The sequence below is a fragment of the Triticum aestivum genome, chromosome 4A, assembly GCF_018294505.1.
Source record: "Triticum aestivum cultivar Chinese Spring chromosome 4A, IWGSC CS RefSeq v2.1, whole genome shotgun sequence".
In the NCBI taxonomy this organism is placed as follows: domain Eukaryota; kingdom Viridiplantae; phylum Streptophyta; class Magnoliopsida; order Poales; family Poaceae; genus Triticum; species Triticum aestivum.
The window spans coordinates 276153433-276167192 of record NC_057803.1 but is presented as its reverse complement, the minus strand read 5'-3'; positions in this window follow the sequence as shown (position 1 = coordinate 276167192).

Here is a 13760-nt window from a genome sequence, read left to right as displayed (position 1 = left end):
CTAGGCCCATTTCGATTTATGGAGAAGACTGTTCTGCCTCGTCCCTCACAATCAAGGCGGGTCGATTTTTGAAGTGGGAGGAGCCGAAGTGTGGCGCATCGCCGGGACCGGATACCTGTCCAGCACGCTGAAGAAAGCTCCCGAAGAGTGTCCTTCAGAATGGTTCTACATCGATGACGTCGCTCTACCCGACCCCGTCTGCATGGGCCTCCCCGAGTTTTCAAATGCTACGCTGAAGAAACACCATAGCTGGCGTCCTCGGATCCTCGAGGAAGAGGATAGTGCAGAGATCAGCCTGCTACTGGGCAAGATTAAGATGCTTGCCCAATTCGGATTGTCAATAGTCGAGGTAATGTCGATCTCTATAACGCGGGGGGTCCAGCCACTCCAATACAGAGGGCTTCCCATGTCGCATTATAACGGGGAAGACGACTCCTCACGCTATGGTCGGAAGGGCCCAAAGACCCCTGCCGCCCTGGCCAAAATACTGGCCGAGCTATATAAAGGGGAGAAGGAGGAGTTCACCTGTCTCCAATATCGAGATGGATTTTCCATGTATAATCCTCCCAGCTGGGTAAGCTTCAGCTCCACTATTTTACTCCTATCCCTGAATCATTCTTGACAGGCAGTATATTATCCGCTTATAACAGGAATGGCGAAAGGCTGTCGAGGGGATCCATGACCTTGCCCCTCCGCTGGAGAATCGCAACCGGGATCTTGACCCTGGATTTTAGGAAGATCCGGACATATTTGTGGATCGAGGATGGAATATTCACTCAGATGAGCTATGACGGTACAGATGTACCGAACATCGCCGATTACCCCGGCCTCCTTCCTGCTTCACATGTAAGTAATCCAGAGATACCTTGTCCAACAGAGTTTTCTCATTCCTCTTTACCCACCGCACTGTCCTGTGCTCAAAAGGGAAGGCGTTCGTGAGACGCCCCAAGACCGATGCTCGAGAAGACTTCCATAGGTTCCGGGTTTCTCCGTGGGTTTCATTTTTGCTTGATCCTTCTATTTTTGCATTGCATCATGTCATCATGCCATCATATCATTAATTTTTGCAACTCAACTAAATAAACCGTATGGATCTTCGATCCATTTAAATTGAGGGAACTCACATGGTGGTTTCTCTAAAAACATACCCTCCCGATATTTAGGAAGATATTATAAAATATTCCTTTATTTTGGAATTACCTTTAACACACTAGCAAATAATCACATGTCTTTTCTGCTTCAAGTTTGGCCCCAAACTTTGCCCATAATTTCTTTCATCGTTTTCCCGATCTCCACAAAATTCCGAACATTTTTGGACTTTCCAAAAATGTTTTCCTAATTCAAACTTATTTGAATCACATTCAAATGTGTTTGAATGCGATCCTTTCAAGCGGTGCCAAATGCATTTTCTCGGAACGAACTCATTTTTATGAGTCCAGGAGATTTAACCGCATGCCCAAATTCTTTCTCTAACCCCTCCTTTTCCTTTTTTTTCTCCTCTCTTTGCTTTGTGTTAAAGGGAGTTGAGATTTAAGAGGGAAGAGAGAGGCCCAGCCTAGCCGGCCACTTGGGCCTCCAGCAGCCCCCTCCCACCAGTGGCCCAAGGCCTAGCCGCGCCCCCGCTGTAACCCTATCCTCCCCTGCTCGTTCCCTTCTTTCCACATAGATCTCTCCCTCCTACGCCGCCTCCACACACATCGCTAGGGAGAGGAGCTCCTCGTGCCTCGATCCCATCTCTCCTTCCCGCAGCGCCCGTTCCTCACCTCTCCCTCTGGTTCTCCTAGCGCACGCAGAGGGGCCGCGCATCGTGCCCGATCCAGGGTCTTCCCTTCCTCTTGTCGCGGTTCTCCTCCTCTACACGCTACCTCGGAGCCGCGCCGGTCTTCCCGTCCCCGCCCGCGCCAGGGACTCGAGTCCTTCGCGCCATGTCTCTCATGGCCTCGCAGCCCGGCCTCCTGTCCCGCGCCCAGAGCACCTCCTCTTCGTCGCCTACCCGCCATGGAAACCTGCAGCAGAGCACCACGGCGCCCATCACCTGCGCCTCCCCGAGCAAGAACTCCGCCTCCCCTGCGTCCGTGGCTTCGCCTCCGTCGAGCTCGCCCCGCTGCCTCCGTTCTACTTCGGCCAGATCGCAAGGCCGGCCTCCTGCAGCTCATCGTTGCCGGAGTTCTCCACCACCAGCAAGCAGCCACGCCATCACCATCCTCGCGTGGCGTCTCCACCTTCCGGTCCATCGACGAGCAAGCTGCCCCTGTTGCCTCTTGTTCTTAGCCGCAGAGATCCTTCGATGACCCGTGTACCTCGCCGTGACCGCTTCTTGTCGTTGGACTGCCGAGATGCAGCCCCGAGGCTCTCCATGATCGCTGCAAAATTCCACCTCGGCACCACTTGCACCCCCATGATTCTGTGATCCTTCGTTCGCACGCCAAGACCGGACCCGTCAAGTACAACCACACCATGTAGATACGGGAACCACTACCTTCGACCTCCGGAGAACAGGGTTTTGCCGAGTACCCCTTCGTTTTGTCAAGACCATCAAGTCCCTCGACGACAAGTGCACGACTACGCGGATTGTACCAAGTACCCCTTCGTTTCGACGAGACCAGCAAGTCCGAAGAACGCCAAGTACCCCGACACCCGCCGCCTAGAACGACTATTGACGCCGAGGACCCATGAACCAATAACTTCAAGTTCAACTATTGTCGCAAGAACAAGACCGGCGGGTCCGAAGACCCCAAGTACCATGGCAACCCCGAAGGGAGTTGAGTTCACCTTCGAAACGTGTACCACTACCGACGACTGAGACCCTGGATTCGACAAGTTCCTCACGGTGACCCTGAACATCTACGGGACATGCACGACTTCGAACCGTGTACCACGTCGAACATGTACGGCTACCCGACGAACCGCCAAGACCCCGAACGACTACCGCTGCCGAAGTCCGCGAGTACAACTACTTCCACAACGCGTCGTGTACGACTACCGTCGCGAGAACACATACTTCCTCTACTTGCACCAAAACCGAACCCGAACCGTCCCGCTTGCCCGCTCTGAAAAGGTATAACCGCCGACACGATGTTCCATGGAACGAATGCATGTTGTGTGATGCATGAGTTGCACCCTATGTTTGCACCATGCCCGAGTTGTCACTTGCTCGGTCCTCCTCTTCTGCCGCTAATTCGTGGGAACCCGGTTACCGGGATCACCCCACCATCTTGCATGACATGCTCCCATCTTTTTTTTCCTTTTTTATTGCCCCGGTATCTCCATGAGCTACCGGAACCGATATGTTGTCGTGGCACTATTTTCTGATTCATCACCGTGGCAACCTTTCTTTCCACCACGATGACAAAATGCCCCATATCTTGTAACATGCCAACATTTTCATAAATATTGCATAAAACTTGCTCATGTCATTCGCATCATGATAATAACACTTAAATGTTTAAAATTGTTGTTGCACCAAATTGATAAATGCATATGGGGATTTACCGGAATTGTTGTTTGGCGTTCCGGCCTCATTTAAACTTGCCTAAATAGATAATTTCTTATGCTTCTCCTCTTGCCATGTTTAACAACATTTAATATTGTTGAGTACCTAAACGATAGAGAACCAAATAAGTCATGTGGTGTTTTCTTCAATATGCAACTCCGTTGCATATTGATCTCCATTTAATTTGTAGTGTTGTTTGTTGCACTTTGCCATGCCTGGCCTCATTAAACCGGTCATGCATCATACTTGTTTGCGCATCGTGCCATGATTATGTGATGATTGTTTACTATGTTGCTTGCTTCTCTCCGGGTTGCCTCTCTCATTAGCTTTGGTTTCGTTCCGGAGTTGTGAGGATCCGTTCGGTGTCACAGCCCTAGAATTTGATTGCAATTAGTATCATAAGCATCCATGCATCATGTCTATATTTATTTGAAATTTGAAATGGGGATGACAAGCCCTAGCACTAAATGAAATGCAATTAGGATCAAAATAAAAATATTTTCAATGAACCCAGAATGCCCTTTAGAAAAGTTCATTATTTTTTATAAAGGTAAAAACCTCTGCCAAAAATGATGCACATATTTTTAGGCCATTCTAGATTTTTGAATAACCCATATTGTATTTGAATTGGGACATTTAAATACTATTAATATTTTTAAAATGCTCCAATAATTCTGAAAATAGTTAAGGGCCTATGTAATAATTCATTTAATGCCCACAATTATTTTCAGGATTTATTAAAATGATTTGGGTTATAAACTAAATCAAAACAAAATAACATAAATAGAAAATAGAAAACAGAATTAGAAAGAGAGGAACCTACCTGGCAAAGCCCACCTGGCCTGTTACTGTAGTGGCCCGGCTCCTCCAGCTGGCCCAGCCCAGCTGGCTAGTGCCAGTCGTCTTCAACCTCTGCCAGTAGGCAGAGGAGAAGGCGGGCACGGCGCGCGCTGAGGCCGCCACCTCCTTCCTGCCTACCTCACGCCCCTGAGCCTCTCTCCCAGCGCCACGGAGACGGCCACGCACCCCCCAGGCCCTATCACTCCTTCCCCCCCGTGCTCATCCCCTCCCCTGTCCCTCTCGCGCGCACCCACCCGAGCGCAGCCGCTGCCGCTCGCTGTTGCTGTGCCCACTGCCATCCCCTCGCCCCCTCGACGCATCCAGAAGCTTCACTGCAATGCCCGACGTCTCCAAGCTGACACACTCGAGCCCGTACGCACTGCATCGCCGACATCGGCTTCATCTTCCTCCTCAGGCTCCGACGAAGACCATCACTGCTCCGCCGTCTGCAGGCCTTCCCCGAGCCCCTCGAGCCTTCCGTCCGAAGCGCTGTGAGCTCTTGCGTCTAACCTCCCTCCTCCCGAGCTCGATTATGCCCCGTAGCCGTCGCCCCCTTGCCGACCGAATCGTGTTGCCGCCCAGCCTCGTCGCCGACGTGGCTCCGGTGACCAATTGGTCTTGTGTGTGTGCCATTGCGCTCGTAGCAACGCCTAGTGCCTCTCTAGCCTGCTACTTTTCTCGAACGCAAGCCGTAGTGCCAAACCCACCACCACCTGAACTCCGGCCGCCGCCAAAGTGGTCGCCGCCGTCGACCCCGGCCTCCTTGCGCCTAGCTGCGAGCACCCCTGGATGCGGGCGAGCGAGGGCTTCCTCGCGGTGCCCACAACACGTCCAACCGCCGCCCATAGCGCGTTCCCGAGCATCGCCGACGCATTCGCATGCTCGCCGACGTTCAACTCCGGCGTGCTGACATGGCACCGTCATTAGGGTCTAATTACCCCACAAATTAACCCCCTCTCTCACTGACATATGGGCCCCGCGCCCAAATTAACCCTGGGTTTATTCCCTGTTTATTTTAGATTAATCCAGTGGCCCCACGCGTCATCATTGACCCGGCTGACATGGCCGTTAACCAGGCCCACATGTCAGCCACACTAGCCAGCTCTGTGAGACTGACTAGTGGGTCCCAGCCATCAGGTTTGACTCTGGGCGACCCTATTGACCCGCTGACGTCATGCTTACGCATTGCTGATGCAGTTAACCGTTTTCTGGTTTAAAAATAATTCAAAAAAATTCCAGAAATTAGTATAAACTTCTAAAATTCATAGAAATTCAACCGTAACTCCAAATGAAATAAATTATATATGAAAAATGATCAAAAAAAATCCAAGGAATCTGAATATGGCATTTTCATGCATGTTTGAGCAACTTAACCTCACTGTCTAGTCCAAAATATGATAATGCACTATTTGAATTCATAGTTTGAATTTGAATTTGAACCTAGTGTTCAAACCAACTCCATTTAACTTGTTGCTAGTTGCATTAGCTCAATCAACAGCATATTGCCATGTCATGATCATGCATCATATTGTTGCATCGCATTGATTGTGTTCTTCCTTGTTTGCCGGTAAATGTCCCCTCTCGGTAGACGCTGCTCCGACGCTGTGATCGTTGACACTGATGAAGACTCAATGTTATCTTCAGAAGTACCAGGCAAGCAAAAAACCCCTTGTTCATTCCGATACAATCCCACTCTCTCGCTCCTGCTCTCTTTTACTGCATTAGGACAACAACGATTCAACTGTTACATGTTGCGGTAGTTGAACCCTTTCCTCTGCATGACCTGTCATTGCCACAGTAAATAGATGAAACCCACTAGCATGAGTAGGAGTTGTTTGAGCCCTGATGTGCCTACTCGTTCATGCTTGTTTGTCATGCCTGCTATTGCATAGAGTTGTGTCAGGTCTGATTCATCGGGAATGAATCGGAGGTGTGTGAACATGTCCTACTGTGTGTGAGCTAAGTGTGTGAACATGTTTTGGTAAAGGTAGCGGTGAGAGGCCATGTAGGAGTACATGGTGGGTTGTCTCATTGAAACCGCTCTTAGGAACTGAGTTCTGTGTCTGTGATCCATGAACATCTACTACCACTCATTGGGATCCTTAATTGACCCTCTCGGCTTTTTAATCACCCTAGTACTCTGTCCAGGAGTTGCAACTAGTTTCTGGTGTTTGTAGGTTATGTGTTGGCGGCCGTGCGTAGCGCTGACCCTAGGGGTGGGATATGTTGCGGTAGATACACCGTGGCACGGTGTACCGGGCGCCCGTTTGGTGTCTCGGGAACCCTGTTCACATCATTTGGGGCTGTATGTGGAAACCTCGACCGGACTCCCTGCGGATGGAACCTGGATAGGCGATAAACCTGGACTAGAGACTTAAGTGTTTAGGTAGGCCGTGGCCGACACCCTCGCCAGGCTTTCGCTTGAAGGTTGCCGAGATACATGACGTGTATATGGTGGAAAGTGGTGGGAGCGTGTGTGAAGAAGTACACCCCTGTAGGATTATCATTATCTATTCGAATAGCCGGATTCCTCGGATATGGAAACTTGGACCCCTTGCATAGTTCATAGACAAGTGAAAGTGGATACTCTAAAACTCGCAAGATAAGTGTGAGTGCTATGGATGGCCTTCTCGTAGGGAGACGGGAGCGGATCCATAGTGGTGTATTGAATGGTGAATATGTGGACTCGTGTGCGCCACCCAAAAGAGTTGCTTGCAGTCGTAGTTCAGGTTAGCCACTGAGTCAAAGCTGGCTTGCTGCAGTTAAACTCAACCACCCCCTTTGTTGATACCGATGCATATGTAGTTAGTTCTGATGTAAGTCTTGCTGAGTACAATTGTACTCACGTTTGCTTAATTTATGTTTTTGCAGAGAGGCTTCAGTCTCGCTAGTAGTTCCGCATGGACTTCGACGTTTAGCTTGATACCTCAGCTATGATCCTGTGTCCTCGGCAGGATCTGGTAGATAGTAAGGCTTCTTAGCCTTTTTCATTTGTAGATGTCTGTACTCAGACATGTTAAGCTTCCGCATGTGTTTGACTTGTATGCTCTGAATGATGGGTCATGAGACCCATGTTTGTATTACCTCGCTCCTCGGAGCCTAATGAACAAATACTCTGAGTCGTAGAGTCTTGTTGTGATGCCATGTTGTATTGCACATATTGAGCATATTGTGTGTATGATTGAAATGCTTGGTATGTGTGGGATCCGACAACCTAGTGGTTTATCCTTGGTAGCCTCTCTTATGGGGAAATGTAGTCTTGTGCTTCCATGAGTCATAGTAGTCCTGCTAGCCCAGCACTACTGCTCCAGAACACTTGACTGGCCGGCATGTGATTCACTTCGTTCCTGTGTCTGTCCCTTTGGGGAAATGTCACGCGGTGACCTCTGGAGTCCTGTTAGCCCAGTGCTATAGCCCGGATTTGCACGCTGCTGACCGACATGCTCGATGTTGATTCATGTATGCCTGTCCCCGTAAGTTAGTGCCACTTTGGGTTCACGACTAGTCATGTCGGCCGGGTTCTCTGTCATATGGATGCTAGCGACACTATCATATACGTGAGCCAAAAGGCGCAAACGGTCCCGGGCCATGATAAGGCGACACCCATGGGAATACCGTGCGTGAGGCCGCAAAGTGATATGAGGTGTTACCGGCTAGATCGATGTGACTTGGAATCCGGGTCCCGACAGCTTGTGTATCAGAGCCTGACTGCCTGTAGGATTACCAAGCCAAACCGGTCGAAGTTGTGTCTAGAAATGCTTTAGTTATGTAGGGGAATTGATTGTGATAGGGAACGTAAGGCTCTTTTTACTCCTTATCCTCATGACCTTCTGATCTGAGTCATCTTATCTTTTCTACGGGGTTAAGTACTAGGCTTCTCTTCTATCTCTCAGGATGACATGTTACTAAACCGTAGTTGCCTAGGATTGTTGAGTTCAAGCCCCAGTTCAGTTCCTACTACTTCCATATGTCCCTAATTGGTCTCAGAACCTTGATATTGTGATGTTGAGTGGTTATGCCACCATTTTTGCAGGATGTCTCAAATCATTTTGAGCATTTACAGCCGTTATGCTGTCCGAGTCATCTCAGGTTTCTAAACAATCTGATGCATTTGCAAATCCTTCCTCGCAGTTCCCGATGTCCTTTTGGGCTAGTTTAAGCACACTAATCTGTCTGTTGAGGTACTCCGCTGCCTCAGCATTTATGTTGGAGCTATTATTATGACCCTAGGTGTCAAGAGTATCACCTGTTAATCTAGCAATGCTTTGCATCCCCAGTGTAATGATTCTGGCCACCATTCTCGAAAGCGTCCCGTGATGCCGTTTAGTTAGTAGGCATTCTATTCCTGGGTTCTTGGCCCAAGATCCACTCTACTTATCTCATGTTGATAGTGTTGCTAGTTCCTTTAGGATATTAGTAACCTTTGTGATAGTCCTCGAGATCCGTGGTATTTCCTCCTTCCAAATACTATGAACCACTTATGGCAGAAGTTTGTTGGATCAAAAGATCACAACCAGAGTGCTCTTGATGAGTTCTCCATTCTGCATTGTGAATCTGCCAGTCCTACCTTTCTGCATGGGTTATCCGGAAGAAATAACATGCTAATCCATGCATCCATAACTCAGAAAAATTATATGTTTCCTTGAGTTGCTCTTCTTTAGTTGTATTCCGAACCTCGTCCATCAATTGTTGGTCAAGAGTAGTTGTGCATTGGTGTTATCGATGCCTATTATTCATGTGATCCGTCAAGCCATTCCATTCCGGAATGACTAGGAGAAACAAACTCCAGTACCTCATCCATATCCAGGATTGGGTCAAAGCAGTTGTATTCCGCAGATCAAAGTGACAATCCAGCTTTGATTCTTTTCAACCCTTAAGTATTGCCCTCTTTATGTCAGGAATATCATAGGAATTGCACAACCTCCTATGAACTCTTGATACAGTGATACTTCTCGCCATCATTATTCATGCCTCGGTTCTGTGTTGTTGTAACCGGAATGCCGACAAGTGAATTGTGATGTGTGAAATCAATACTCCGAGCAACTCGTTGCTTTGTAGTAAATGGACAATATTCTTATTCCTAGCGTGTTGGTTTTTGAGCTACCATTCTAAGATTGATCGTGCTACCTAGTCCATATCTCCGGGTGCACTCATCGACCAATGAGTTAGGATTGTGACAATCCCTTGCTCCTTGATCATATCGTCTTGCCCTGAAAAGCAAGATTGTTCTCGAGCTTAATAACATATCGGTGGTTCGTGATTTTCCGAATATCTTCTCGGAAGTATTACCAGGTTGTTCCCTGACCGCTATGTTGAGTTCGTGATCATGTTGGGTTTTCTCTAAACCATCCATTCTCCAAGAATCTGTGTTGGATACCCCCGAGCTAGTTGGTTAAGCTAAACAACAACTTGGAGAGTTGGAAGATAAAAGCTTGTCTGACTTAGTTCATGTTAAGGGATATCTTTTGTGTGTGTGTGTTGAAGAAAGATGGTATTATCATCAGTTGACCCTCGTGATCAGTTAATGGACCTATCATCTTATCCAATCTTTGATTTGAGTATGGGCTATCGACAAATCAAGTTAGAAGCAACGATATTCATAATGTTGTTTTACTCGTGGTTGATTCCTCGAGCATACACCATTACATCCTTTGGTCTGAACAATGCTATCATAGTGTTCACTTAATTATGGATTTCCATTTATATGGAAACCTGGATGAATTGTTGTTGAGCCCATCGACAACATCCATGTCCTCTCCATGATTTTGTCGAACATTAAGCGAGTGTTGGAAACTTTTGAAATCATCTCTTCATGCTAGCTCATGAAGCATATGTTGGATGAAAGAAGTGACTTCCTCTGATTCACGTGCATTTGGTGCAAGTTGCCGCCGTGAGTTTGAGAAAGTTAGTTTTGCTTCCTCTGGAATCATCCCAAGTTAGTCATGCACATGTGAAGTATTCCATGGTCTGATAGACTGATCATCTTCATTCCATATGAATTCCATAGCACACTAAGCCACTGATTGACCTATTCCAGGAAAAGAAGTTGTTGTGCTATCCTAGGTCATGCACAAGATTTCGATATCCTCAATGATGGTTCCCCACTAGAACTCGGTAGTGTTTTATTATAAGACTACTATGTGGTCATACTTGTCTGGGACAACGTGTTCACATGTTGTAGCAGAACCAGCTCATGTTTTGGAGCTTGCTATCGCAGTTCATTCCCCGAGAATGTCGCAACATCGTCTCATCAATTTGTGTTGCAAACTTTCATTTTCCTTTCTAGACTCGATGAGTCTGGAATATCCTGACACCAACCAGATCTGAATCTCAGGCAGATATGATGGTTGGAGCATTTTCCAAGAACTATAATATTGGTCTCTCGATAACCGGTAAAGTGGATGTCGTGGCCAACACATCCAGCCGAAAGACCTATTATCATAGTATCTCGATTGAAGAAAGTTGGCCACCTTCCCATGAGGATTTCATAGGATTTACCTTCGTAGTTAATCCTTGCGGATTCTTGAGCTTCCGAAGTCCGACCTTTACTTGATGTTCTAGATATCAAACCATATCTATAAATGGATTACGCTAGCACATCAAGGAGAACATTAGAAGCGGAGTGCTAAATGTCTCTCGGTCGATCGTCCAGATTCTGCTCCCTTAGCCTCGCTAAGGGAAGATCTGAGAAGGTGTTATCTTCCTTTGTATCCGCATCATCCATCACTAGTCATCATGGTGGTATGTCGTGTTGCCAGGATCCTTGCCACGGATATTGGTAAAACCTTGATGAATATGGAGATGCTCAAGTTCTCGAGAGCACGCGCAAGCACTAGGTTTTACCGTTGGTGTTAACTGGGGTTTGCTTCCAGCTTCCTCGGTTATGTTATAACCTTTTCAAATAGTGGACTCACTCTCGACTGTTGAGTTCTTCCCCAGTTACCAGAATCTTTCCCAACATTTGCATTTTGTTCCCAGCTTGCACCTCAGTAGTTGTTGTTCAGGATCATCTTCAAAAGTGGACTTACCATGGGTCCCATCCATTTCCGATGATAAGCAAAATCATCCATTGCGTTGTCTTCAACAAGGGAGTCTACATCATCCTTTCTAGTCCAAGTATGTCATTCTTTTGAACTCCTTCAAATGATCGATTGTGATTGCCTTAGGCTGGTATAAAGAGTTTCAATGATCTCTGAATCAAAAGTAATTCTTTTTGCCACTTAAGGGAATAATTCTACGAGTCACCTTCCCCGAGGTATCACGTTACGAAATCATGGCAAATGTCTTCTTGCTACTTTGAAATTCATGCTCCATCCTATTCGAGTATGGAATTGTTGCCTACATAGTGAACCTTCGCCATCCGTTTCACTCCGTCCCTCTAGGTGTATGCTTTGTGTCTCAGCTCAAGAGATGTTACTATGTCTCATTCCATGAGTTGATCTTGTGATCATTAAGATGATCCTAAGTTGCTCGAACCTCAGGGAGGTCGATTCTTCTTAAATTCTCCCTTTCTACTCGTTGTCATGTTGGATGTAGTTCTCAAAGCAAGATGTCAGGATCAAGGTGATGCAAAGAATCAACATCCTCGAGAAAGACATCTGGATCGTGAAGGTCGTGATTAGCTTTGTATCCCCTCTGTCTTCTTACCTCACGTCTTGAATCTCGGGACGAGATTCTTGTTTAGTGGGGGCGAGTTGTCACAGCCCTAGAATTTGATTGTAATTAGTATCATAAGCATCCATGCATCATGTCTATATATGTTTGAAATTTGAAATGGGGATGACAAGCCCTAGCACTAAATGAAATGCAATTAGGATCAAAATAAAAATATTTTCAATGAACCCAGAATGCCCTTTAGAAAAGTTCATTATTTTTGATAAAGGTGAAAACCTCTGCCAAAAATGATGCACATATTTTTAGGCCATTCTGGATTTTCGAATAACCCATATTGTATTTGAATTGGGGCATTTAAATACTATTAATATTTTTAAAATGCTCCAATAATTCTGAAAATAGTTAAGGGCCTCTGTAATAATTCATTTAATGCCCACAATTATTTTCAGGATTTATTAAAATGATTTGGGTTATAAACTAAATCAAAACAAAATAACATAAATAGAAAACAGAAAACAAAATTAGAAAGAGAGGAACCTACCTGGCAAAGCCCACCCAGCCTGTTACTGTAGTGGCCCAGCTCCTCCAGCCGGCCCAGCCCAGCTGGCTAGTGCCAGTCGTCTTCAACCTCTGCCGGTAGGCAGAGGCGAAGGAGGGCACGGCGCGCGCTGAGGCCGCCACCTCCTCCCTGCCTACCTCACGCCCCTGAGGCTCTCTCCGAGCGCCACGGAGACGGCCACGCACCCCCCAGGCCCTATCACTCCTTCCCCCCCGTGCTCATCCCCTCCCCTGTCCCTCTCGCGCGCACCCACCCGAGCGCAGCTGCCGCCTCTCGCCGTTGCTGCGCCCACTGCCATCCCCTCGCCCCCTTGACGCATCCAGAAGCTTCACTGCAACGCCCGACGTCTCCAAGCTGACGCGCTCGAGCCCATACGCGCTGCATCACCGGCATCGACGAACGCCATCGCCGCTCCGCCGTCTGCAGGCCTTCCCTGAGCCCCTCGAGCCTTCCGTCCGAAGCGCTGTGAGCTCCTGCGTCTAACCCCCTCCTCCCGAGCTCGATTATGCCCCGTAGCCGTCGCCCCCTTGCCGATCGAATCGCGCTGCCTCCTGGCCTCGTCGCCGACATGGCTCCGGTGACCAATTGGTCTTGTGTGTGTGCCATTGCGCTTGTAGCAACGCCTAGTGTGTCAGGACCCCGATTCCAAGTCACATCGATCTAGCCGGTAACACCTCATATCACTTTGCGGCCTCACACACGGTATCCCACGGGTGTCGCCTTACCATGGCCCGTTACCGTTTGCGCCTTTTGGCTCACGTATATGATAGTGTCACTAGCATCCATATGACAGAGAACCGGGGCCGACATGGCTAGTCGTGAACCCAAAGCGGCACAGACCTATGGAGACAGGCATACATGAATCACATCGAATATGTCGGTCATCAACGAGTGATTCCGGGCAGTAGCACTGGGCTGACAGGACTCCGGGGAACCCCGGGCTGTAGCAGGCTAGGCAGGACTCCGGAAGTCACCGTGTGACATTTCCCCGAAGGGACAGAGATAGGGACGAAGTGAAATACATGCCGGCCAGTCAAGTGTCCTGAACAGTAGTGCTGGGCTAGCAGGACTCCGGTGAACCGGGCTGTAGCGGACTACTATGGCTCGAGGAACACTAGACTACATTTCCTCATAAGAAAGGCTGCCAAGGATAAACAACTAGATTGTCGGATCCCACTCATACCAAGCATTTCAATCATACACACAATATGCTTGATATGAGTACATACAACATGGCATCACAACAAAACTCTA